This window comes from Lissotriton helveticus, chromosome 3_1, assembly GCF_964261635.1.
Source record: "Lissotriton helveticus chromosome 3_1, aLisHel1.1, whole genome shotgun sequence".
In the NCBI taxonomy this organism is placed as follows: Eukaryota; Metazoa; Chordata; class Amphibia; order Caudata; family Salamandridae; genus Lissotriton; species Lissotriton helveticus.
Genome location: NC_136061.1, coordinates 1,537,692,238 through 1,537,705,536, shown reverse-complemented (window position 1 = coordinate 1,537,705,536; position 13,299 = coordinate 1,537,692,238).

Below are 13,299 nucleotides of genomic sequence, written 5' to 3'. Positions count from 1 at the left end.
AATTTAATTTGTTTTCTTCGGTGATAATTACTTATAAAGCAATTTGCGAATTAAGCAGAACTCTGAAAAGATATGAGGCTAATCTTTGGAGTGGCACTTTTGTCGGTAGGCTTATTCTGAAACATGACCTGGCACGACTTCGGAATATTCAATGTTAGTGTTTTAACAACCTACCAGGGTGATTTCATGTGATTTGTTCCGCACGCTGATATGCAGATAAAATATAAAGTGTGACTGGACCGGAGCAATGCACGTTTTCATGTTTACATGTTACAGTTTCGCTAGTTGTGTGTACATTTAGCAAAATTCCTGCAGGGTTTCTGTATCACCTGCGCTGCCAGCTTCTCATTGGCACCATGTCTGCGTTGTAGAAAATGGCGATAAAATATAAAATGGAAAGATCTCTTCATTCTGTTATTGTATGTGCTGTTGAAATCTATGTGCAGCAGGCAGGGCAGATGCAAACCATCACAGGGTCTGCTTAACCAGTCCTCTTTCTGAGAGTGGTTAAATGTTTCTCATTAAGTATTTTTATTTTTTAAGGTTGAACATTTCTAAGAAGGGACCAAACATGCAATTTTCTAACTTTGTTTTTGTGAAAGGTTTTGTATTTTTTTTTGTTTGGCACGTTATAGTCCAACCAGCATAAATGCTTGTTTAAATATTGTTCGCCATTGGCTTTTCACTTCCCTTCCCAATTTAAATGTACTTGGATGACATACAGGTGCTTACCCACAAAAACCACTTGCTTGTTTATCCCCAAAACTCTACCTATCCGGAGGATCCGTCTAGGTTGGCTCGCAGTCAGGCGCTTCCTAAATTAGAAATCCCCAGACCTAGGCTTCTAGCAGTGTTTTTCTCCTATTCTTTTCATCTCCGGCCTAGAACATATCAGATTTTGTTAACCGGTAACAACTATTTGTCAGACGTTATTTTCAAAGTGATATTTTTTAGGGCTTTTGTATTGCATTTTGCTTCTAATCTTTTGATTATAGTTTTATTGCACTTTAATTTGTGGTCAAATGTAACGCTTTTTCGTACAACTGCTAGAGTTTTAGTGCACAGAACCCCTGCTACCGCTCAAGGTGACAGTATGCTTTTTGATAGTCATGAATAAAATACAAGAATAAATATGGTGATAGTGAGTATGTAACCGTTAATTTGTACACATTGGTTGGGTGTTTAGCCCGGATCTGCAGCATGAATGGTACAGAGAACTCACCCCTAGTGGGCAGGTTACTTCTGGAAACGGGCACATCTGTGAAATGTGTTGCAGTCTTCATATGATGTTAAACCGGAGCTCAAAATGCTGAAGGGATCTGTAGAATATGGAACGCTGTTGGACATCCCCACCTCGCCCATATCCCACTCATCCTCCCCTCTCCTGACGTCTCCCCCTTTTCCTCACACCCCTTCACACTTCATCCTCTGACCGGCCGTGTCCCCACTATCTATCTATCGCCCTCACTCTATCGCTCTCACTCTATCTATCTATCACCCTCACTCTATCTATCTATTGCCCTCACTCTACCTATCTATTGCCCTCACTCTATGTATTGCCCTCTATCTATCTATCTATCTATCTATCTATCTATCTATCTATCTATCTATCTATCTATCTATCTATCTATCTATCTATCTCCCTCACTCTATCTATTGCTCTCACTCTATCTATCGCCCTCTATCTATCTATCTCCCTCACTCTATCTATCTATTGCCCTCACTCTACCTATCTATTGCCTTCACTCTATCTATCGCCCTCTATCTATCTACCTCCCTCACTCTATCTCCCTCGCTCTATTTATCGCCCTCTATCTATCGCCCTCACTCTAGCTATCTATCGCCCTCACTCTATCTATCTATCGCCCTCCCTCTATTTATCGCCCTCCCTCTATCTATCTATCGCATCACCACAACATCACTCAGCACCACCACAGTATCACTCAGGGGCACCACAACATCACTATGCGCTACCACTGCATCACTGAACGCCACAGCATCACTCGTTCGCCATCACAAAATCACTCAGCGCCACCACAGCATCAATCTGTGCAACCATTCAACAACAACTGGTTCAAATATGTTCTCTCAATGTTTCAAGCTTTATTACAAATGTCACAAAAAGATGTTAATATTTCACTTCTGTTCTTGGATTTTCGTCACAATAAAATACACTGAACATACTCTTCACAAGTTATTTCGAAAAGTTTAAGCTATTGCCATTATAAATTACAATAGCTTTTATTTAAGTATTCATTATTTATTTTAAAATTAAGCCATTGTTATTTGTAATATCAATACATCTAAGTCACAAAAATACAACACATATTGCATTACAAATGCTATAGGTGTCACATTTGCGAAAGTTAAAACTATTGGCATTGTAAATGACAAAGCTATTAATTTCGCTATTTTCAAAACCAACACATAAATACAAAATTTGTCATTTACAATACCAATAGCTCAAACTTTCCTAATGCGAGACCTATTGCATTGCAAATGCTTGTTTCCTCGGCTGGCCCAAACCGCGCCATAAAACACAAGACCTGTTCGGGTTTGGGCCCCTGAAGCCGGGCCGGGTAATACTTTTGAGCCAATTCGGTGTCCTGAGAGCACAGCGAGCCAGCCCCTCTCCCAGAAAGGCTTTCCCTGACAGCCATGACCTGACATGTTCTTTCTGGACATAGAACCTTCACCTGCGAGAGATGGGAGCTGAGGGCCTTTGATGTCTGCCCATCTCCTCTGGACTGCTCTCCCAGCTGCGGGCGCCATCTTTTATGCTCTGGTGACCTGGGCTCAGCACCCCCTCCCCTCACATGCCCCGGCCCCTGCGGGCTAACATTCCTATCCTCGGAAAGGGCCTTTCTGTCACGCAGGCTGCTCCGCGCGCCTAGAGGCGCGGGGAGAAAGTCTGCTACCAAATACTTCAGTGACACTAATGGCAAAGTGGGCTGTTAAGGTAATAACATACCCCGTCCCATTAGAATGGTTGGCACGTGCTCGTTTCAGTCGGTCTCTCACCAGGCTTTATAATAACTTGCTTAACATAATCATAAAGGCCTTAAATAGTCAACATACTATAAACTGAATAGCTTCTTTGAGCTTTAATAATTTCTTTTAACTCTCTCCTCTGTTGTACATGGTCTACATCTTGGAAAAGAAGAAAGCCTTACAGTGAGTAAGCAGGTTACACAGCCAACCAGTCGCCATCAAACACAGTTTTGAGAATCTACATTTCCATGAGACATCATCTAACAATTTGTATTGTATTGTAATTGCATTTATATAGCGCTTACTACCCCTGACGAGGTGTTGAAACGCTTTTTCGGCGAGTAGCATGCTACTTTGAAACCCATAAAGGATTAGTGGTGAATTACTATAATGAAATATGAAAGTAATTTGAGCTGTGGTTACGCTAATCTGTTATTTGGATTGAGAAGGATATTGCAGGGATAGAAGAGGGAAAAGGTTTCCATTTATATAGCGCTTGCTACCCATGATGAGGTGTTAAAGCATTTTTTCCGTGAGCAGCACGCTACTCTTAAATACATAAAGCAGAGTGGCGTGGAGTAAAGCGGAGTGGAGTAAAGCAGAGTGGAGTTGAGTAAAGTAGTGTGGCATGGAGTAAAGCCAAATGGAGTGAAATAAAGTGAAGTGAATAAAGGAGAGTGGAGTAAAGCAGAGTTGATGGAAGCAAAGCAGAGTGCTATTTATAAAAGTAGAGTAAATTAGAGTGGCCTGGAGTAAAGTAGAGTAGAGTGGACTAAATCAGATTTGCGTTGAGTGAAGTGGAGTAAAGCAGAGTAGTGTTGAGAAGAGTGGAGTAAAACAGAGGGGGATTGATCAGAGTGGATTAAAGCAGAAAGGAGTAAAGGAGAGTAGATTAAAGCAGGGTAAAGTGCAGTAGAGTAGAGTGGTGTTGAGTGGAGTTATGTAAAGCAGAGTGGCGTTGCACAGAGTGGAGTGGAATGGAGTAGAGTAAAGGAGAGTGGAGTGGAGTAAAGAAGAGTGCTGTCCATTATAGAGGAGTAAATTAGGGTGGAGTGGAGTAAAGCTGAGTGGAGTAAAGCAGAGCAGCATGGAGTAAAGCAGAGCAGCATGGAGTAAAGTGGAATAGAGTAAAGTGGAGTGGAGTGGAGTATAGTAAGGCTGAGTGGAGTAAGTAGAGTGGAGTTACATGGATTGGAGTAAGCAGAGTGTTGAGTGGAGTAAAGCAGAATGTCGTTGAGTGCTTTACTCCACTCCACGCTGCTTTACTCCAGAGTGGTGTGGAGTAAAGCTGAGTGGCGTGCAGTGGAGCAAAGCAGTGTTGTGTTGCATGGCGAGACACTGCATATAATGGAGTTGCAATGCGTATAATGCAGTGGCGTTGCATAGAGTGGAGTGGAGTTGCATTTGGTGTTGCATTTGGTGTGGCGTTGTATGAGAGATGGTGGGTGTAAAACAGATGTGAAGAGGGGGAGAATGAGAGAAGGAGAGATAGTGTGGAGCGAGGGGCTAAGAGACAGAATAGGAGAAAGTGAGGGCGAGTGTGGGGAGAAATTAGGACAGGAGTGGAAGAGAGAAGGAGAAAATGTTAAAAGGAAAAAAGGTGTGAGAGGGAGTTAGAGAAGAAAAGAAGGTAGGGATCAGGTGAGAAAGGTAAATTAATGTGCTGTAAAGAAGGAACAGAATGTGTGAGTGAAAGGTCATTGTGGAGTGAATGTGGCATTAGGGAGAAAGGTGCAGAATGTGAGGTTGCGGAATAAAGTTTGCGTTTTGCTGTGGCCCAATATCCTGTGATCCTGGGCAAATATTCTATTTACTTTGTGTGTACATAAATGTATTATGAATTTAAATGGTGTTATTTAAAATCACTTCAATCAATACTTTTGGATGATTTTTGCATTACAAGAGCCTGTTTTACTTATTAAGTGCTGTGGTGTGTGCAGGAAAACCCCAGCTGAAATTAAGCAGTAGTTTTAAGTCTAAAATTGTTTATATAAATAAGTGAGCGTACATTTACACCCAGTACGTAGTTAAAAAAAAAACTTAAGGCAGCTATGCAGTGTAGATGGCAAAAAATACATGCAACACAAATTTGTTTTAGGTAATCAAGTGTAAAAATAATGTAACTGCATATTTATGACACCGTGAAGAAAAGCAATATAGTGTCACCTAAATAGTAAATATAACACAGATGACTTTTAGTACTGGGTGTTATAAAAGACAAACAGCATATTACAGAGAACACACACCTTATACACCACGCACAAAACCAACATTGCGCAGAAGAATATATACATATATAGCAGACAACGTACAGGCGCTGCTGAATGTGTCATGGTTTCTTACACCAGGACACATTCAGCATATTTCTGTGGGGCCCAATTTCATGGCAGTGGGGATGGCGTCCACACTGTGAAAATAGTGTGTAACTGCGTGTACCCCCGACTCGAACCCTTGCTTTACTCATGGTTATCCATGTGACGTACTGCATTTTTAGGTCTCGACCTACAGCATTGCTCTAGCAATGCATGTTAGAGTCGAGATTATAGTGAGGCTTTCAAAAGTCTACCCAAACGGCTGCGGGTCGCATACGGTTCATGTGAGGCAGGCGCGTGCACATCGCCAGCCACATCCCACACCATGCCTCGGCATCAGACTTCAAAGGAAGCCGCTACCCCCCCCCCCCCAATCAGACTTCAAAGGAAGCCTCTCCCCGCCCCCCTCCGTGCAGTGCCAGAACATCCTTTTAGGGCTGCAACAACCCGCCCCCCCACCTCCCCCTCCCTCTCTCCTTCTCCCTCTCTCCTCTTCCTCTCACAACTCGCTTTTATTTTTATTTTTTATTATTTCATATTGCCAATGCTTGTTTTGCCTTCTCTTGCCCCACAATCACTATAGCAGCGCCCCTTTGATGTTCTCCTTCAAAGAACATCCTTTTAGGGTTGCGACAACCCGGCCCGCCCCCCTCCCCCTCTCCCACTCTCCTTCGCACAACTCGTGTTTATTTTAATTTTTTCATTATGTCATATTGCCAATGCTTGTTTTCCCTTCGCTTGCCCTGCAATCACTTTAGCAGCGCCTCTTTGATGTTCCCCTTCAAAGAACATCCTTTTAGGGCCGCAACAACCCGCCCCCCCTCACACCCTCCCTCTCCCTCTCCCTCTCTCCTCTCCCTCGCACAACTCGCGTTTATTTATTTATTTTTTAATTATTTCATATTGCCAATGCTTGTTTTCCCTTCGCTTTCACAAGTCTTTTTTAGGGCCGGGACAACGCATCCACCCCCCCCCTCCTCTTCCTCGCGCTCTCCACAGCAGAACACTTTCGAGCACCCAGTTCCTCGAAGAAGGCATGCCTATGTTCAGAATCCTCTTCCGGACAGTCAAGCCTGTAGATATATTTTTCAAGTATTGTTTGGTAAAGAACAGCGGCTTATTTTCCTGCTTGGAATTTGGCCTAGAGTCCGATATGTGACTTTCACAAACTAAATGTTACCAAATTAATGTTTGACTGCGCTGAGATAACTGCTTCCCTATTGCCAATGATAACGCTGGGAAATGGAGGCTTTTGTTGTCTTGGCACTTTGGGGCAGTTTTAAAAGGAGCAGAAATCTTTCCTTCAGCTGTTGTCCGCAGTGTGGGTGATTAGCATGATGCACAAATTACAAATGAGTTTGGAATTTTCCTAATGCAGTAGGTTTCTCTGTCGTTAGCGACCCAGAAAGAGAGGTACGCAAGATGTTTGGTTTGGGTCTGCTGCCTGACTTTTAATTTAATTTGTTTTCTTCGGTGATAATTACTTATAAAGCAATTTGCGAATTAAGCAGAACTCTGAAAAGATATGAGGCTAATCTTTGGAGTGGCACTTTTGTCGGTAGGCTTATTCTGAAACATGACCTGGCACGACTTCGGAATATTCAATGTTAGTGTTTTAACAACCTACCAGGGTGATTTCATGTGATTTGTTCCGCACGCTGATATGCAGATAAAATATAAAGTGTGACTGGACCGGAGCAATGCACGTTTTCATGTTTACATGTTACAGTTTCGCTAGTTGTGTGTACATTTAGCAAAATTCCTGCAGGGTTTCTGTATCACCTGCGCTGCCAGCTTCTCATTGGCACCATGTCTGCGTTGTAGAAAATGGCGATAAAATATAAAATGGAAAGATCTCTTCATTCTGTTATTGTATGTGCTGTTGAAATCTATGTGCAGCAGGCAGGGCAGATGCAAACCATCACAGGGTCTGCTTAACCAGTCCTCTTTCTGAGAGTGGTTAAATGTTTCTCATTAAGTATTTTTATTTTTTAAGGTTGAACATTTCTAAGAAGGGACCAAACATGCAATTTTCTAACTTTGTTTTTGTGAAAGGTTTTGTATTTTTTTTTGTTTGGCACGTTATAGTCCAACCAGCATAAATGCTTGTTTAAATATTGTTCGCCATTGGCTTTTCACTTCCCTTCCCAATTTAAATGTACTTGGATGACATACAGGTGCTTACCCACAAAAACCACTTGCTTGTTTATCCCCAAAACTCTACCTATCCGGAGGATCCGTCTAGGTTGGCTCGCAGTCAGACGCTTCCTAAATTAGAAATCCCCAGACCTAGGCTTCTAGCAGTGTTTTTCTCCTATTCTTTTCATCTCCGGCCTAGAACATATCAGATTTTGTTAACCGGTAACAACTATTTGTCAGACGTTATTTTCAAAGTGATATTTTTTAGGGCTTTTGTATTGCATTTTGCTTCTAATCTTTTGATTATAGTTTTATTGCACTTTAATTTGTGGTCAAATGTAACGCTTTTTCGTACAACTGCTAGAGTTTTAGTGCACAGAACCCCTGCTACCGCTCAAGGTGACAGTATGCTTTTTGATAGTCATGAATAAAATACAAGAATAAATATGGTGATAGTGAGTATGTAACCGTTAATTTGTACACATTGGTTGGGTGTTTAGCCCGGATCTGCAGCATGAATGGTACAGAGAACTCACCCCTAGTGGGCAGGTTACTTCTGGAAACGGGCACATCTGTGAAATGTGTTGCAGTCTTCATATGATGTTAAACCGGAGCTCAAAATGCTGAAGGGATCTGTAGAATATGGAACGCTGTTGGACATCCCCACCTCGCCCATATCCCACTCATCCTCCCCTCTCCTGACGTCTCCCCCTTTTCCTCACACCCCTTCACACTTCATCCTCTGACCGGCCGTGTCCCCACTATCTATCTATCGCCCTCACTCTATCGCTCTCACTCTATCTATCTATCACCCTCACTCTATCTATCTATTGCCCTCACTCTACCTATCTATTGCCCTCACTCTATGTATTGCCCTCTATCTATCTATCTATCTATCTATCTATCTATCTATCTATCTATCTATCTATCTATCTATCTATCTATCTCCCTCACTCTATCTATTGCTCTCACTCTATCTATCGCCCTCTATCTATCTATCTCCCTCACTCTATCTATCTATTGCCCTCACTCTACCTATCTATTGCCTTCACTCTATCTATCGCCCTCTATCTATCTACCTCCCTCACTCTATCTCCCTCGCTCTATTTATCGCCCTCTATCTATCGCCCTCACTCTAGCTATCTATCGCCCTCACTCTATCTATCTATCGCCCTCCCTCTATTTATCGCCCTCCCTCTATCTATCTATCGCATCACCACAACATCACTCAGCACCACCACAGTATCACTCAGGGGCACCACAACATCACTATGCGCTACCACTGCATCACTGAACGCCACAGCATCACTCGTTCGCCATCACAAAATCACTCAGCGCCACCACAGCATCAATCTGTGCAACCATTCAACAACAACTGGTTCAAATATGTTCTCTCAATGTTTCAAGCTTTATTACAAATGTCACAAAAAGATGTTAATATTTCACTTCTGTTCTTGGATTTTCGTCACAATAAAATACACTGAACATACTCTTCACAAGTTATTTCGAAAAGTTTAAGCTATTGCCATTATAAATTACAATAGCTTTTATTTAAGTATTCATTATTTATTTTAAAATTAAGCCATTGTTATTTGTAATATCAATACATCTAAGTCACAAAAATACAACACATATTGCATTACAAATGCTATAGGTGTCACATTTGCGAAAGTTAAAACTATTGGCATTGTAAATGACAAAGCTATTAATTTCGCTATTTTCAAAACCAACACATAAATACAAAATTTGTCATTTACAATACCAATAGCTCAAACTTTCCTAATGCGAGACCTATTGCATTGCAAATGCTTGTTTCCTCGGCTGGCCCAAACCGCGCCATAAAACACAAGACCTGTTCGGGTTTGGGCCCCTGAAGCCGGGCCGGGTAATACTTTTGTGCCAATTCGGTGTCCTGAGAGCACAGCGAGCCAGCCCCTCTCCCAGAAAGGCTTTCCCTGACAGCCATGACCTGACATGTTCTTTCTGGACATAGAACCTTCACCTGCGAGAGATGGGAGCTGAGGGCCTTTGATGTCTGCCCATCTCCTCTGGACTGCTCTCCCAGCTGCGGGCGCCATCTTTTATGCTCTGGTGACCTGGGCTCAGCACCCCCTCCCCTCACATGCCCCGGCCCCTGCGGGCTAACATTCCTATCCTCGGAAAGGGCCTTTCTGTCACGCAGGCTGCTCCGCGCGCCTAGAGGCGCGGGGAGAAAGTCTGCTACCAAATACTTCAGTGACACTAATGGCAAAGTGGGCTGTTAAGGTAATAACATACCCCGTCCCATAAGAATGGTTGGCACGTGCTCGTTTCAGTCGGTCTCTCACCAGGCTTTATAATAACTTGCTTAACATAATCATAAAGGCCTTAAATAGTCAACATACTATAAACTGAATAGCTTCTTTGAGCTTTAATAATTTCTTTTAACTCTCTCCTCTGTTGTACATGCTCTACATCTTGGAAAAGAAGAAAGCCTTACAGTGAGTAAGCAGGTTACACAGCCAACCAGTCGCCATCAAACACAGTTTTGAGAATCTACATTTCCATGAGACATCATCTAACAATTTGTATTGTATTGTAATTGCATTTATATAGCGCTTACTACCCCTGACGAGGTGTTGAAACGCTTTTTCGGCGAGTAGCATGCTACTTTGAAACCCATAAAGGATTAGTGGTGAATTACTATAATGAAATATGAAAGTAATTTGAGCTGTGGTTACGCTAATCTGTTATTTGGATTGAGAAGGATATTGCAGGGATAGAAGAGGGAAAAGGTTTCCATTTATATAGCGCTTGCTACCCCTGATGAGGCGTTGAAGAGCTTTTTCGGTGAGTAGCATGCTACTCCTGAACCCAGAAAGGATTTGTGGTGAATTTGTATCGTGAAATGTGAAGTAATTTGAGTGGTGGATATGTTAGTCTGTTATTTGGATTGAGAAGGATAGTGGAGGGATAGAAGAGGGAAAAAGGTGTGCATTTATATAGCAAATGGACATTCTGGAGTCCAAAGTCCAGTCAGACACCAACAAAATAGAACATTTCAGAATCTCAACTCCAGTGAGATGCCATCTAACAAAGGGACGTTCTGGAATCTAGAACCTGATCAAACAGTATTCAACAATCTAAAATTCCAGCCTGACGCCATCAAGAACTCTTCTGCAAGGAAACATCATCAAACAAAAGGACATTCTAGAATCCAAACCCCAAACAGATACAATCATATAAAAGGCCATTGTAGAATCCAAAACCCAAACAGATATAATCAAATAAAAGGGCATTCTACAATCCAAAACCCAAACAGATATAATCAAGCAAAAGGACACTCTACAATTCAAAACCCAATCAGACATCACCAAACAAAGTGACATTCTGCAATCCAAAAACCAAATCAGGCATGCTGGAATGCAAAATCCAACCAGGTGCCATCAAACAAAGGTACAGTCAGGAATCTATATTCCAAGCTTCCTTATTTTAGAAAGGGATGTTCGGGAACCCAAAAGCCAAACAGATCAAGCAATGGGACATTCTAGAGTTAAAACCGAAAAACTCAACCAAGTTGCCTTCAAAGAATGAGACATTCTAGAATTCAGATTGTAATGCGACGTCATCAGACAGTGCCAGAATCAAAACTAGGTCTTACATTATGGGCTCTCACAACCCATTCACACACCATCAAACCAAAGGGCATTCTAGAATCCAAACCTCAATGAGATGTAATCTCACAAAGGTACATTCTGGAATCTAGAAAACAATCAAACACCATCAAGCAGATATTCAACTGTCTACAAATCCAAATGCTATGTCCCAGGCCAGTGGCATAACATTAGCCCCGCGGCCCCTGTGGTGCAGGGGGGGCCGAGCTCCAGAGGGCCCCTCCAACACTGTGCACAGCCAGCAGGACCCTGGCTAAGAGCTCCAGCCTAGGTCCAGATCGTGGGGGGGGGCTCCATTTATTTGCAGGGGGGCCTCAAGTTTTGTTACTCCACTGTCCCACGCTTGTGCTGTCAAATCCTTCTTTCCCTTTTTGGCAACAGCCTCAGATTCTGCACTACACCCACTTTGAATTCTCGACAACATGTTTTGTGCTGCAGAGAGAACAGTGGGTCTTCCCTGCCAAGGGTTAGAGAAATTGTCTTGAAGCAGAAAGCCCAAGAGACAAATTTCAAAGTCCACAAATTCCACAGAGCAGGGGAGGATGCAGGGGCGTTGCTTGGTCAGTAAGATTGGGGGGTGCGAGCTTCAGATTTCCCAGCAATCAGACTGTCATATAATGTTTAAGTACATTGTACGACAAGCAGGGTGCATAAGAGAGGCCTAAGGGGCAGTGGAAAGGGAAAGGAATGCGGATTGTTAGCAGCAGTAAGGGATAAAACACAATATTATATAAAACATATAGAGCATATCTTGCTGTCGCTACGGCGTTACAACACTTTGTGTCGACCGGGATACCTTTTCAAACCATCCGAAGACTTCAATCAGGATTTCCATTGCAGATCAGCCTTTGCTGTATTGTGTTTTGATACGACATTAATAAAATGCATGGGCATATTGCTTTGTTGGGTGAATCTGTCAAATTCTCTGAGTAGTGGGTGAATGTTCTCGGTGTTTGATAGACGAGAAAAGAAATATTTACTGAATTGCTTGTGCCTCTTCGAGGAATGCATGCCCATTGCCCAATGCCCTACCAAAGGGGGTGAACAAAGGAGGATATCTTGAATCCAGTGGTAGATTGAGCAAGGGACCTACGTCTGGGCATACCCTGCCAACTTAGGGCGAACAAAGAATGCCCAGCAGAGGGAGGTGTGCCAAGCAAAGCACGTGTTGGTGGAAAGTGCTTTTGGATGCTGTAATAGCCAATTACGCACGTATTTTGGGTTTGCCGGGTGTACATTAGGAGTTCTGTGTTCAGTTTTCTTTTGTATGATAGCCGGTGGTATGACTGGAGTGAGTGTGCTGCTGTGAGCATTGTGATAACCAACCAAAGGGCATCTCAGTGCTCTGCTGAATGTATGTTACGAGATCTGTTTGTAGCAGTGGGAGTACAACATTTTAATGTCATGCCCCTCCTCATGTACACAATATTCATCAACCCCCCCCACCCCGAGAATGACAAACATATTTTCTCATAACTAATCCCTAAATTAGCAGCTCTGAATGAATTTAACGATCAAACCAATGCAGTTATGTGCAGTTATCCACTTTAAATATGCAACTAAATATATGCTTGCCAACACGCTGTTGGGCTCCCTAAGTGTGTAAAGGGTCCCACAGGGGGGTCGTTTGTTCAGAAATAGGGAGGGCGGGGGCTTTGAGTGGTATTTGAATCCTTCTGTCAGTCACCCCTCAGGACTTTGACACCACTCCTGGCCAGGACATGCGTAAAAAAGACATTACTGAGTGTCATTACAGAGCGGCTCCCTGACACACTGCGCTCTGACACCTTCGGGTAAAGTCCGCGCTAAATAAAAACGCATAAAATAAATAGATAAATAAATAAATAAAAACAGACCATGGGTAGCCGAACAGACCGTATTTGCGGGTGTATGTCAGAGAACCCATGTTCTGTAGTAGTTTGGCCACTGATGGGGCCTCGGTAACTACAGCGGATACTGGCCTCCTGTCTGCTCTGCCTAGCGCACAGAAGCAGTTGTCGAGGGCGAGACCTGGCGCGTTATTTTCCACCGGTATTTTGACAGGAGGCGAGGGCATGGGCTGCTTCTCCAGAACAGAGGCAGCGCTTGTGGGAGAGACGGCGGGGAGGGTGGGTTAGAAAAGCCTGTAGTGTTGCAGGGCAGGGAAGAGAGGCTCTTTCTTGGAGTAGACAAGTGTGGCTTTCTGTGACCAACCGCGCTGCTGG